Below are 12,994 nucleotides of genomic sequence, written 5' to 3'. Positions count from 1 at the left end.
GGCCCAAGGTTCAAGACCACTCCCCAAGTGTTACCTCTTGTCCAACCTACCACAGAAGGGTATTTAACAGGAAGCACCACTGCTTGTTAACTCTCTTCTTCTTTTTCTTTGACTCCAACTCCCATCTAAGAGGATGGTTCTTCTCACATTCTTTCTTAGGTCACATGGAGCACTGTGCCCCCCACCCCCACCCCCCAAGACTAAGTGGCCAGACTAAGCCAAGCCTTATGGCTGCCTGCCTGCCCTCCTCTCTCTCTCTCTCTCTCTCTCTCTCTCTCTCTCTCTCTCTCTCTCTCTCTTTCTCTCTCTCTGTCTCATTCAAATTTGACTGAACTCATCCCATTTCTCTGGCCCAGTCAACTCTCTGACTGTCTTTCCTTATCTCCCTTTCTGTCTCAGTCTCCATCTACCAGATAACTGAGCCTAGCCTTGTTATACCCCAGGGAACATTCGAATTCTTTTGTCTTTTTTAGTGGCCTTAAGATCTTCTTTCTTTATCTCTATATTTCATTGGCAACAGTAGGACCACCATTCACAAACAGTAGCATGGTTTAGTTTCATAATGCTGTAGGATTTTGACAGACTCTTATGAACTCTTTAACTGCATGGAGAAGATATAACTGATTCTCTCATTGCTATTATTGCTGTTTTAAAATATATCAACAATTCTTCTGATTCATTTTTAGAAAATTCTTGGTATATATATAAATATATATTCTCTCATTGTTATTTTTATTGTTTTTAAATATATCAATACTAGTTCTGATTTATTTTTAGAAAATTCTTGGTTATATATTTATACTACTTGAATGTATACTCATCCCACATTTATACTGAAATGAAAAATGATAAAATGAATTTAAATAATGGGAAAATAGTCAGTGAAGTAGAAGAACTTGGGCTTGAAAATTAGATTGCAGTTGTTGAGTCATCCAATCAGGAATGACCTTTCATGAATCTTCTTGGTAAAGATACTGGACTGATTTGCTATTTTGTTCTCCAGCTGTGCCCCATTTTACTGTAAAGGAAACTGAGGCAAAAAGAGGAAATTTTAATTAAAACTCTGATCTTCTGTACTTCAGGTCCAACACTATGCACTGCCCCTTAGCAATCAGATACTTGAATTCAAGTTCTGGTTCCAACATGAATTAACTGCATAAGACAGCTAAGTGGTAATTACCAGAGTGTCTGAACTTGAATTAGGAAGACAAGAATTCAAATCCAATCTCAGACACTTACTAGCTATATGGCTTTTGTCAAGTCACTTTATCTCTGTGCTTGCAAACTTGATTAAATATCTCCTATCCTAAATAGTCAAAGGATATAAGCAGGCAGTTTTCAGATGAAAAAATTAAAATTATTTAGTCATATAAAAATGCTCTTACTATTAATTAGAGAAATGCAGTTTAAAATACCCTGAAGTACAACCTCACATTATCAAATTGGTTTATTTCTGTCTATTCTTCATTCATCCACCCAAGTAATTTTCCTAAAGTACGGATTCATATGTATTACACCCTTTCTCAAAACATTCTTCCTCCTCAGCTCTTCCTATTAACTACTTTTAAGAATCAATTAAAATACCATTTTCTTGTTGGGAAGCTTTTCCCCACCCCTCTTACTCCTAATACTTTGCCTCTGCTAATTATTTTCCACTTATTCTATTTATAGCTTGTTTTGTATATATTTGTTTACAAGCTATCTCCCTCATTAGCTTGTAAGCTCATTTAGGGCAAGGATTGCCTTTTGCCTCTTTTTTTTTTTCTAATCACTAGTATCTAACAAAATTCCTGGCATATAGAAGGCAGTTAAAAAATACTGAGTGATTGATTATTTAAAGATTCTTAATCATTTTGGGGGCCTCCATTCCCTTATTTTTTAAATGGAGGCAGTCAAACAAGAAAGTCTCTAATATATATCCCAGCTCTTATTTTGTGATACAATCAGCTCATGAACTTGTCTAACTGGCATAAGTAAAAAAGGTCCCCATGAAGATAATTGTATCTTATATGCCAACATCTGTTATAGAGGATTAATAAAGTACAGAGTTTTTATGAAGAACTTATAAAGATCCTCCCCAATTAAAAACATACATGGTAAATCCAACAGAAGTAAGAACATAGAGGAGGACTATGGAATATATGGCTCCAAATTGAGAAAAAAAAATTCTAAAGACAAAGTCTCAAAGTTACTTTTTTTTTTTTAATAAGCAAGGCAGAAGACAGTGGATATTAAATTTAAAACATTAGCAAGAAATATTTTTATTTATGCAAATCATCAATTCAAATCATTTCAAGAATATTTAAGAATGAAATTAAAAGACAAAAAAAACTAAAAACCTGAAAGAATATCTGTCAATATTTATTTTGCAAACTATCACCACTATTTTATTCTAATATTGTACCTAAGATGGGGTATGATGAAATAAAAAATGCTATATAGAAAATAGCAATGCAAAAAATAAGATGATCAAAACAAATTATATACAGATGAAGTCCATGATGCTAATAAAGGGTTTTCTGGTCATTTAGTGATTGATTCTCAAAGCATCTAAAATAAGAGTAAATTCTAAATATATAAAAAATCATGGATGATATTTCTACTAAGAAAAAGGCCGAGTTGAAGATTAATATCTCAAACATGCCCTGTTACCCTATTAACTAGTCTGGTCCTAGGATACCACTGACCCTTGTCTTGACCATCTGGCAAGACTAAGAACTAGATTCTGACAACACTCCAAGGCTTCTACCTCCTTATTCAACCTCTTCCTCAGAGATTGATAATCAAATCCATATATCAACATTATCTTCCTTTTTGTCAAGGGTATACAATCTAATTCCCTAGGTTTCAGTGTTTTTCACAGTGTTCCTGAGTTGTAGGCTAATTAGAATAACACTCCTTTCCCTGAGTCACACCCCTCCCTATTATGTCATCCCTATTCAAGTATGTTCCATCTCTCCAGTTTCCTCAACCTCCCTATGATGCCTCCTGGAAGGCTTGTTCAATGGTTAACAAAGTTTCCTTTATATTAAACTTGTGCCTTCACAGCTTACAAATTACTTTATACATATTTTGTATTTACCCATATCTATATAGATTTCCCCCTCTCCCAGCAGAATATTATATTCGTAGTAGTAGGAACTGATTCATTTTGTCTTGTCATCTTTAACGTTTAGTTCAATATCTGAAATAAAATAGTTATTTAATAATTTATTTTATTCGATAAGACAACAATAACTATAGACCCACATACCCACTTGATCATTCCTACAAAAACTTCATGAAATCATTAACATTTTCTTTGGTGAAAGTATTTAAAGGGAGAAGAAAAGTGTTGACATATAATATCCTATGATTCACATCTCTACCATATAACAATTGTCTAAAAAGATCAGAGAACTGAAGATTCTACTGTGAAGTATTTATTTTTATAGGAAAAAAATGGTTATCTTAAAGTCTCTCACAACTTGACATTCTTCATTCATTTGTAAAGATATAAACTTTTTCAGTAGCAATATTGGTGATAATTTTTTGATAATATTATGAATATTAAGGCATAAGAGGGATGAAAATTTATCAATCAATCAATGAATCATTCATTAAGCATTTACCTAGAACCTACTCTTTTTGCTAAACACTGGGGAGACAGAGAAGGGATGTACTGAACTAACTACATTTCCAATTGAAAATGAGATTCTACAATTACTTGTTTCCAGATGATTTGTTCCTGATATCAGTTCCAGGCACAGAGCAGATATCTCTAAAGATAATTCATAACTAAGATTTTGGTCGAAGTATTATATATAGATAAAAAAACAAAATAGAAGAATGCCTAATTCCATGGTATAGTATGATATGAAGTTTTATGGACATACTTTGGGCAAACATGAATAGTAAACTAGGTCAAAAATTGAATGGGAAAAGATTAAACTGGATTGTATTTGGGAACTTTTATGATATTTTTAATATCCTTAACTGTATTGTTTTTTCTTGAAACAAAGGTCCATTGTTTTGCATCAAGATTGCTATTGTCATTATATATGCAATGACTTAATATCTAATTAATTAAAGAAACAATTCTAAATTAAATGCAGAAAAATTAACAACATAATACAGGATGGGTATTAATAAGTTGGAGCATACTGCAAATGAAGAATTTTGTGCATCAAAACTGGCATAATATACATTCTTTAAGAGATGTATGAATGGAAAATGAAGTGGGCCAGTCATGTGATAAAAGGAGGGCATAAAAGTTGACTTATTGGAGCAGTAGGTGACACAGTGATTAGAACACCAATAGAGTCAGAAGGATCTGAGTTCAAATTCAGCCTCAGACACTTAATATTTAACTAGCTGTGTGAACCTGGGCAGGTCATTTTACCCCATTGCCTTGTAAAACCCATAAAAAAAGCTGCCTTATCCATGTATTTCATTGTCACCTAATATATATCAAGAGATATATCAAAGAGGATTGGAAAAGCTATTCTGTATAAGATGGGATTTTATTTAGGCTGTAAAGGAAGATAAAGAAATCAGTAGGCAGGGCAGAAGAGGAAAAGCTTTTCTGACAAACAGATCTTTAAATAATCAGCAAAAAGAAATGTCTGAAAATTATTGGTAGAAAAGGGAAATTGGTCTTAAATTGAGTATGAGGGTTAAGAGATAAATAAGAGAACATAAACAAATGCCGTACAAGATAAAAAGGCATAGATAGGTTGAGAATTATGCTATTTGTATGGGGTGCAGCTGCAGTATTGATAAGATAGAAGATTTTAAGAGTTTGGTTGGTACAAGAGGAAGAATGTGGCACTGAGTAAAGATGGAGAATTGATAGCATCAGTACTTTACTCATTACATAGGAGATGACCTTAGGATGCCCATAATCTATAGCGAACAATAAAAGAAAATGATGGCTCCCTAAAAAGGGTAGTTTTGCACAAGGAGATCATTGATAAAAGTGGTATTCAATGGGAGGAGTGACAGTGAGTTGCATAAATGGAAGTGAAAGAGGAGTCCATTAAATTTGGGAAGAGTGAAGAAACAGTATTCCCTAGCATCCTAAGGTCTGAGTCATTATGGCTTCATGACATTATTGTCACAAATGAAGGAATCAAGTGATAGTTTTGGTTTAGCGTAATGGCTCATAATTCTAAAGATCCCACAAAGTTTACTAGGCTCAGAGGGCATAAGAGAGAAGAAAAATGGTCAGAGTTGGACTTGAGTTGCTAGCTGAATGGCAGTCATCAGAGGTTCACATCTATTTTTGTGTCCCATTTTTTATTTCCAAAAATAATTTTGGTAAATATTGAATAGCATTGTTAATGAAAATATAACTATCATAGAATTATAGATTTAGAAAAATGGCAGGGACCAAAAATAAGAGCAGGATTCAAGCCCAGGTCTTCTGAGAATAAATGGTTGTATTCATTATGTCATACAGGGCTTCTTCTAGTCTGCAACCTTAAAGAAAATCAAATTTATTGCATTTAAAGAGAAAGGCAACTTTTTAATTTCAAGAGGAAAAAAATTACTAATTGCTTTGTGTTTTTGAAAGCATCATGCATTTCAGTATGTCACTCTATTTTTATCTTCTTTATATGCTCTGTATTGTTATGGAGACCTTGCACTACTAAGCCAGTTAAATTGTTATTTTCAATCTGAATAAATGTTTAGAATGGCAATTTTAGTTGGAGCATTTCAAGGCTGTGAAAGCTTAATGTATCTCCTTAAAGAGCTCACCCCATGATTTCCTCTGAGAGCTGCAGGCTTCCATGGAGGTTGGCTTGCTTTTCCTATCCAATTTCTGATGTCACATGGTTTGGTTCACAAATATAATGCAAACACACATATTTTCAGTTCTCTTAAAACTCTAAGTAATGAAAAGTGAACTCAGGGGGGTTCTTATTTCATTGTCTGAGAACTAAGCCAAGTGGATTTCTGTTTAATATGAGCATTGGCTTTTCTCTCTTTCTCAGAGTAACACTTTGCATAGAATAATATATTAAACTATTGCAGAGATACAGGGAATAAGAAAGGGTTTAAATTGGTAGGATAAGGATAAAAGGCATGCTAGAGCATATTGCTGTTTAATCTTGGCCTAGATTAGGTCCTGACTGTTATAACCAAATTCAACAAAGTTTTTTTACATTTTAAACAATAATTTATACCAATTTATTTCCTTAGTAACATAACAATAGTTTTGCTTTTATTAAAATCAAATTCTATTTGTAAAACAGGTAAACAGTTAGGAAAAAGAAATGTAAATTGAGAAAATGAATTCTTAGTAGGCTAACAAGTAGATCCAACAAGTTGAAACAGTCTTACCATTTTCAGTTTCCACCACGTTCAGTTTCTTCAGTTCTTCGTTTCTTCATCTCAATCATCAAAATTAGACTATAATTTCTTCCTTGAAATGAAGGTGCTGAATGAGTTGATCTCCCTTCTTATGAAGTTTAGGACTTTTTATTCATTCCTAATATGGATATTTATAAGTGCTAAGTGTTAGTTTAAATTGGATTATTTATTTTGGTTCTATTTAGAATCTATTTGGGGCATTATATTCTATGCCAGTGCAAAAATCTGTCTTGATTAAATAAAAAAAATGTATTGCTTTTTCATTTTCTTGTTCTGTTTTTGTGTGAACTTGTGATTTAAAAAATTCTTTCAAGTAATTCAAATCAACAACTCACCTATAACTTATTTACATAGAGAATTGTGAATTTTAATTATTTATTTAGTATTTTGTATCCCTGTTTACATAAAAAAAACTTTTAACATTCATTTTTTTAAACTTTTGAAATTCCCTCCTTTCCTCCCAATCTACCCATCCCCATTGAGAAATCAAATAATATGTAAATGTATAGTAATGCAAAACATTTCTATAATGGTCTTGTTCTGAAAGTAAACATAGATTCACCAACCCCTCCCCCCATTAAAATAAGGAAACCTCAAGAAAAACAAAGTTTAAAAAAAAGAATGCTTCAATCTGTATTGAATCTTTCTCTAGGGATGGATATTATTCTTTTTTTTTATCAAGACAGGTAAAGTCATTTTTATTAAATATACAAAAGCAAAATAAATTTTAAGGCTAGAAAATTCGAGCTCTTAAAATACCACTGTATTCAAATAAATTACTTAGATAAATGTAAGTTTTATAAAAATACATAAAGCTCACCTCCATATACAGGTCTTGTTTCTGGACTGTTGAAATAATTTTATTATTTTTAAGAAAACATTTATCATTTGATATTATTTAAGTTTTGCAGATACTACTTTGTTAAGAATTAGGTTTCCCTCAGGACTCCCAATTTTAGCTTCAAATGGTTGTTTTTGAGTGTTTTATGCTGGTGGTATTCCTCTTCAGTGCACAAAACATCAGAAAAGAATTTGACAATTTTACGATTTACAACATGACTTGTTATTTTTTTTCAAGGCAATGGGGTTAAGTGACTTGCCCAAGGCCACACAGCTAAGTAATTATTAAATGTCTGAGGCTGGATTAAGGCTGGTACTCTATCCACTGCGCCACCCAGACACCCCTGGACTGTGTTTAAACTATAACATCTAAGTTGTTATCTTTCTACTGTTAAAAGTTAACAACCTTGGCTACTAATTTTTTGGGTTTTTGTGGTTTGGGAGCCTCCAAAATTTCTTCATAATCTGCACTCATCCCCTCAATCCAATGACCAACTGTGACCTTGTTATCTGAATTCTGATTTTCAGGACAATCTTTCTTAAAATGTTCCACAGAACCACTAAGTCTACAACCACCACCTTCAGCATAAAATCCTTTAGGATTATCAGGACAGGATCTAGACAGATGTCCCATCTCTCCACAAATGAAACATTTTGCAAAAGGAAATTCTCCCATAGCTGGGTCTACTTTGGCTTTGCATTTGGTTATTTCATGTTCAGTGGAACTACAGAGGTAACAGATTCCAGTGCCCATATCTTGACTCTCAAGGACAGCAGGGCAATATGCAACTCCATGGCCTGGTTTTCTGCAATGGTAACAGACCTGTGCATTTTTCTTTATGTTTTGTCTTTTCAACCTCCTTCCTTCTCGGGGACTATCTTTTCTGAGAGCTGTTGTTATTTCTTGTCTTATTTCCAGGCTATCTCCCATCACATTCCCATTCTGTCTTAGATATTCCATGAGTCTATTTATATTTTGATTGGTATAAGTTTTTTTCTTGTTTTTTGATTGGGGTGGATCATTTTTAAGGGAGAGCCCATTGGAATGAAAGTGTTTATCCTTTTGTAGATTTTGGGTTCCTCTCTCCATAGAGCCCTTCTTCATGTCTTCCCATGATGTTGCTTTCAAAGCTTTCTTATTATGTGTTGTGTTGGTTCTTGCCCACCTGGTCATGGTTTCAACCAAAGCACCCTCCTGTCCATTGGCCCGGGGTAGGTGCAGCCCAGAACCGATATTATTCTTTATCATAAGTTGTTTAGAGTTGTCTTAGGTCACAGTCCTGCTGAGAAAAGCTAAGTCATTCATAGTCCATCAGCCTAGAACATTGTTCTTACTTTGTGCACAGTACATTTTGCTGTGCATCAACTCATATAAATCAGGGACAATCTTAGGGAAATTGGAATGGAGAATTACCATCCATATCTGGAGAAGGAACTGTGGAGTTGAAATGAAGACCAAAGCTTATTATCTATAATTTTTAAAACTTCTCATGTATTATGTCATTTTGTTATCTCTAGTGTTTTCTTTCTTCCATTTGGATCTGATTCTTTTCTCAAAACATGTTCAATTTCAATCTATGCTTATCATGGTTGCGAATGTAAAACATATCAGATTGCCCTCTGTTGGAGGGGAGGGAGAAAAATTGTAAAACATAAAACTTTGCCAAAAAAATGATTGGTAGAAACTAGCACTATATGTAATTGGAAGAACAAATAAAATATTTATGCAATAAAAAAAGACCCCTCCCCCCCCAAAAAAAAAGAATTGTAGTGGAAATAACATGATACAATATTTGCAAAGCACATTGCAGATCTTAAACTATAATTTAAGTGCTAGTTCTTATTTTTATCTTTAGGTAAAGAACTTTCTGTCACATAGAGGCTTTTTTAAAGCATGTAAACCAAATATTCTTCCCAGTGACTGAATGTTAAGAGCTACTGGAGTGAATTTGGGTTAGAGGTCAGTTATGACTAAAAGACCTAAGCTTTAGTGTCCCTGGAACTCTGATTTGATAACAGAACTGCATCATTTGTGCCCTCACTTTTTGATAGCCCTGTTCTGGAACTTCTAGACCTGAGTTACATCCTGCTAGGTTACATCCTGCCCAAATTAGAGTTAAATCGTTGTTTTTATCCTGTATGTTGATTTTGTGGTTTTCGGCTATAAGAACTGTTTGATACTTACAATAAGTGGGTCTACTAGTTGTTCTAGTACTCCCACATGTTTTTTTCCTCTCCTGAGATGAATGAATCCCCTGATGGACAGGGGGAACTCAACAACTGAAGACTATTTTGCAATCAATTAAAAGTATTATTTATTTTCTACCATTTATCAGGAATTATTTTAGTACTTAAGACAGAAAAAGATATCTCCCCTCTCTCATTTGCCAGAATTCTGTGAGGGAACACAATATGCATACATATGCCTATAGCTAGGAATCTCTTGCCTGAAGTCACATCCTGTACCAATCCCTGTCATTAACCTGTCATCTTAGACTTGTCAAAGGTTTGGCTTTGTGGGAAGTAAGACTTCTCCATAGGAGAAGTAGGCTCCTCATTATTTTATTAATTAGCTCATTACCCCCACCTAGGTTGGCTTCCCAAGAAATGTTGCTCTTTAATATGTTAACTCCCTCTAATCAAGAATTTTCCTAAAGGAAGGGAAATATTAAAAAAAAACAATGTTTAAACATGAATAAGATATGTTATAGGTTTATTTCCATACCCAAAAAGAACTATTAAGCATAAAAGACTCGTAACATGAATTATAGAATAATTATAGAATAATTTATTACTCCTTATGCCAATATTCAGACCTCATTAGGATATAAACAAGTTTTTGCAAGACTTCTAATTAACTAGTTTGAATTTCACTTATACTGAGCCTAGTCTAAGAAGACACCTAGTGCCTTTCCTAAGATCATTTTCTGAAGTTGTCTTGTCCACTAGCATTTTCTTCCTCTTATTGCGGCTATAGCTACAGTCATTCTAATAAACTGTTGGTGCTCTACATAATTTCAAAGCCCTTTGGGAACTTTTGATATTCACAAGTTTCCTTCTCAAGGGAAGAAAGGACCAAGAGAGACAAAGCAAAAAATATGAATTAATCATTTGAAGTCACACTTCATATAAGTAGATCTTGCCAAAATTACACGAGGGTAAAAATGAACTTCCTTCACTACATCTAATTGAAATCACTTCCTATTAAGTAGAAAACTCCATAGAAAGAGATCTACAAACTGGAAATATCTTCTGTTATCATACATGGCATCCCATTTCTTTCCCTAGAAGCAGAGAGATATGACCAAAAGATTATTCAGGGTATATTACATCATTCCAAATTGTCAAAATGTCCTTTCAAAATTGGACCTCAATGTGGATGGGACAAGTAAAAAAAAAAATCTCTTTAAAGGCATAAGCAATGAGTCACCTTATCATTTTAGTCACTTCAGGTTTTCAAAGAGGCTATGAACAAATCATCTAATCTGCTACAGAATGGACATTGTAAGATTACTTAGCCTTCTACTTCACTAGATAAATATATATCTATAAGATATAGAAAAATAAGAATTTATTTGGCATAGTGGATAGAATGAAAATTCAAAAAGACCCAATTCAAATTGTAGCCACTGGCTACTTGGTTTCAGTTTGTCTTCTGAGGAATCATTATTCAGACTCCTGAAATCAAGGGCTTAAATATAACAAAAATTTATTTAAAAGGTTACAGGAAATAGGAAGGGCTAGGGGGAGAGAGAGAGAGAGAGAGAGAGAGAGAGAGAGAGAGACAGAGAGACAGACAGAGAGAGAGAGAGAGAGAGAGAGAGAGACAGAGAGAGAGAGAGAGACAGAGAGAGAGACAGACAGAGAGAGAGAGAGAGAGAGAGAGAGAGAGAGAGAGAGAGACAGAGAGAGAGAGAGAGAGAGAGAGAGAGAGAGAGAGAGACAGAGACAGAGAGAGAGAGAGAGAGAGAGAGAGACAGACAGACAGACATACAGAGAGACATAGAGAGACAGAGAGAGACAGAGAGAGATAAAAAAACAGCCAAGCAGCATTGACTGGGCCACAGATTGGTAGAGAAGTCTGTTGCCCTGAGCTAGGTTTTTATGTCTTGCCTTTCATCCAGAGGCAAAAGGTGAACTCCCTTCCCCTACTTTGCTGGAATTAGGTAGAGGGTAAAGCTTAAGGAGATTCAGAGGCAAATTTTACATTAAACAATGAATCAATGGTACATTAAGAATGGGGAGGGTCTGCACCGAAGATTACAATTGTTTCTGTTACAATCATAATTCTCTACTTCTAGTCAATTTACACCTCCACCCAAATTCTTTATGCTACATTCACAATTCTCTTCATCTTTCCCCTGCATCAAAATCTTTTCTCAGACATTGACTGTATTTTTCTGAGCAAGTCAATTAATATCTTTTAGTCCCCAGTTCCTTCATCTGAATAATGGAGACTGACCCACATGTATTTAGGGTCTAAAAGGTTTATATAAGTATCATTGTGATTAGCAGAAGTTTAGGAGAAAGTTAGCAGCTGCAGCAACAGCATCCACCATGAGAGGATAAGCAGTAAGGAAAGGTAAGCAGTTAGCAGAGATTATTTGAGCGATCACACTCACCAAGAGCAAATTGACCTCCCAAAGGAACCATCAGAGGACAACTGTAAAGCAAGAGTATAGGGACATGAAAGATTGCTTAGGGGATTTTGCTCCCCAAGAGTGGGCTGGTCTCCTAAAGGAAGATGAGTCTCTACCTCTCATCTTGAGGAGAGGTGAGCTTATGAAGGGACAGGAAGATGAGGTATTTAGGAATACTTAGATGAGAAGGCAGTTGCTCTGTCCAGAGGGATATGTATATGAGGGGTGTAGCTCAAAGACTTAATCCTTTCCAACTAGAGCCAGGATCTATTATTTTGTTGAAAGGATGCCTTGGGGACATCCTTGCCAGGGAGGGATAAGGTACTTTTCTAAAGAGTTCATTGACCTCTTCTCAATAGCTTGGACCATAAGATAGGGGTTCAGCAATGATGTAAGGCAATCTCAGAGGTTAACTATTTCACTTGGTTACTGCAGAGGGAACAGATGAGTTCTAGAAATTATTTCTCTGTTCAATATTTGGCTTGATGCTAAGAACTGGCAATAACAACAACAACAACAAAGATCCCTGCTTTCAAAAAACTTAGGATCTGATTTGGAAGTCGGCATGCACATAAATCGAGGCAGCTAAGTAAGGTACAGTATATAGAGCACCCCTTGGAGTCAAGAGAACCTAAGTTCAAATCTGGCCTCAGACAAGTATATAAAGTTTTATAGCTCTTTGGGCATAGTTTCAAATCAACAATTACCAAGCTATATGGCCTTAGGCAAGTCACTTAATCCCATTGCCTTGCAAAAATCAAAGGAAAAAAATTACATATACTGGATATATTGGTGTTAATCTTAGAAAGAAGGCATTGCTATTAAGTAAGACAAGGGAAGACTTGTGACAGAAGGAAGCCATGAAAGAGTGTAAGGGATAGCATCAGAGATGAAGAGGTTAGAGGGTTTTAGACATGGAAGACAGGAAAATGTTTATTACAAAAAAATTCACAGGTGACTATATAAAGCACAGATTAAATTCTTTGGAGAAGTAGCACAGCACTGTTTAAAGTAAAGAAGAAACAGCCACAAACTGGGCTGGTGAGAACATCATGGGCTGCTAAGAGAGAAGCAAGGGTGTGAGAGGTTATTTGGGGAATCATACCTCCCCCAGTGGACTATCTTCATAGGAAAACAAGTAAAATAAATAGTACACAAGA

The 12,994-nt window shown here is 34.7% G+C and overlaps 1 pseudogene; it reads right to left on the bottom strand.

Annotated features, from left to right (window-relative positions):
• Positions 1-7,585: 7,585 nt before the first annotated feature.
• Positions 7,586-8,368, bottom strand: LOC141502630 (zinc finger CCHC domain-containing protein 9 pseudogene; annotated as a pseudogene).
• Between the last annotated feature and the right edge of the window lie 4,626 nt (positions 8,369-12,994).

Source organism: Macrotis lagotis, chromosome X (assembly GCF_037893015.1).
Source record: "Macrotis lagotis isolate mMagLag1 chromosome X, bilby.v1.9.chrom.fasta, whole genome shotgun sequence".
Taxonomy (NCBI): Eukaryota; Metazoa; Chordata; class Mammalia; order Peramelemorphia; family Peramelidae; genus Macrotis; species Macrotis lagotis.
This window is presented reverse-complemented; position numbering and strand designations above follow the sequence as displayed.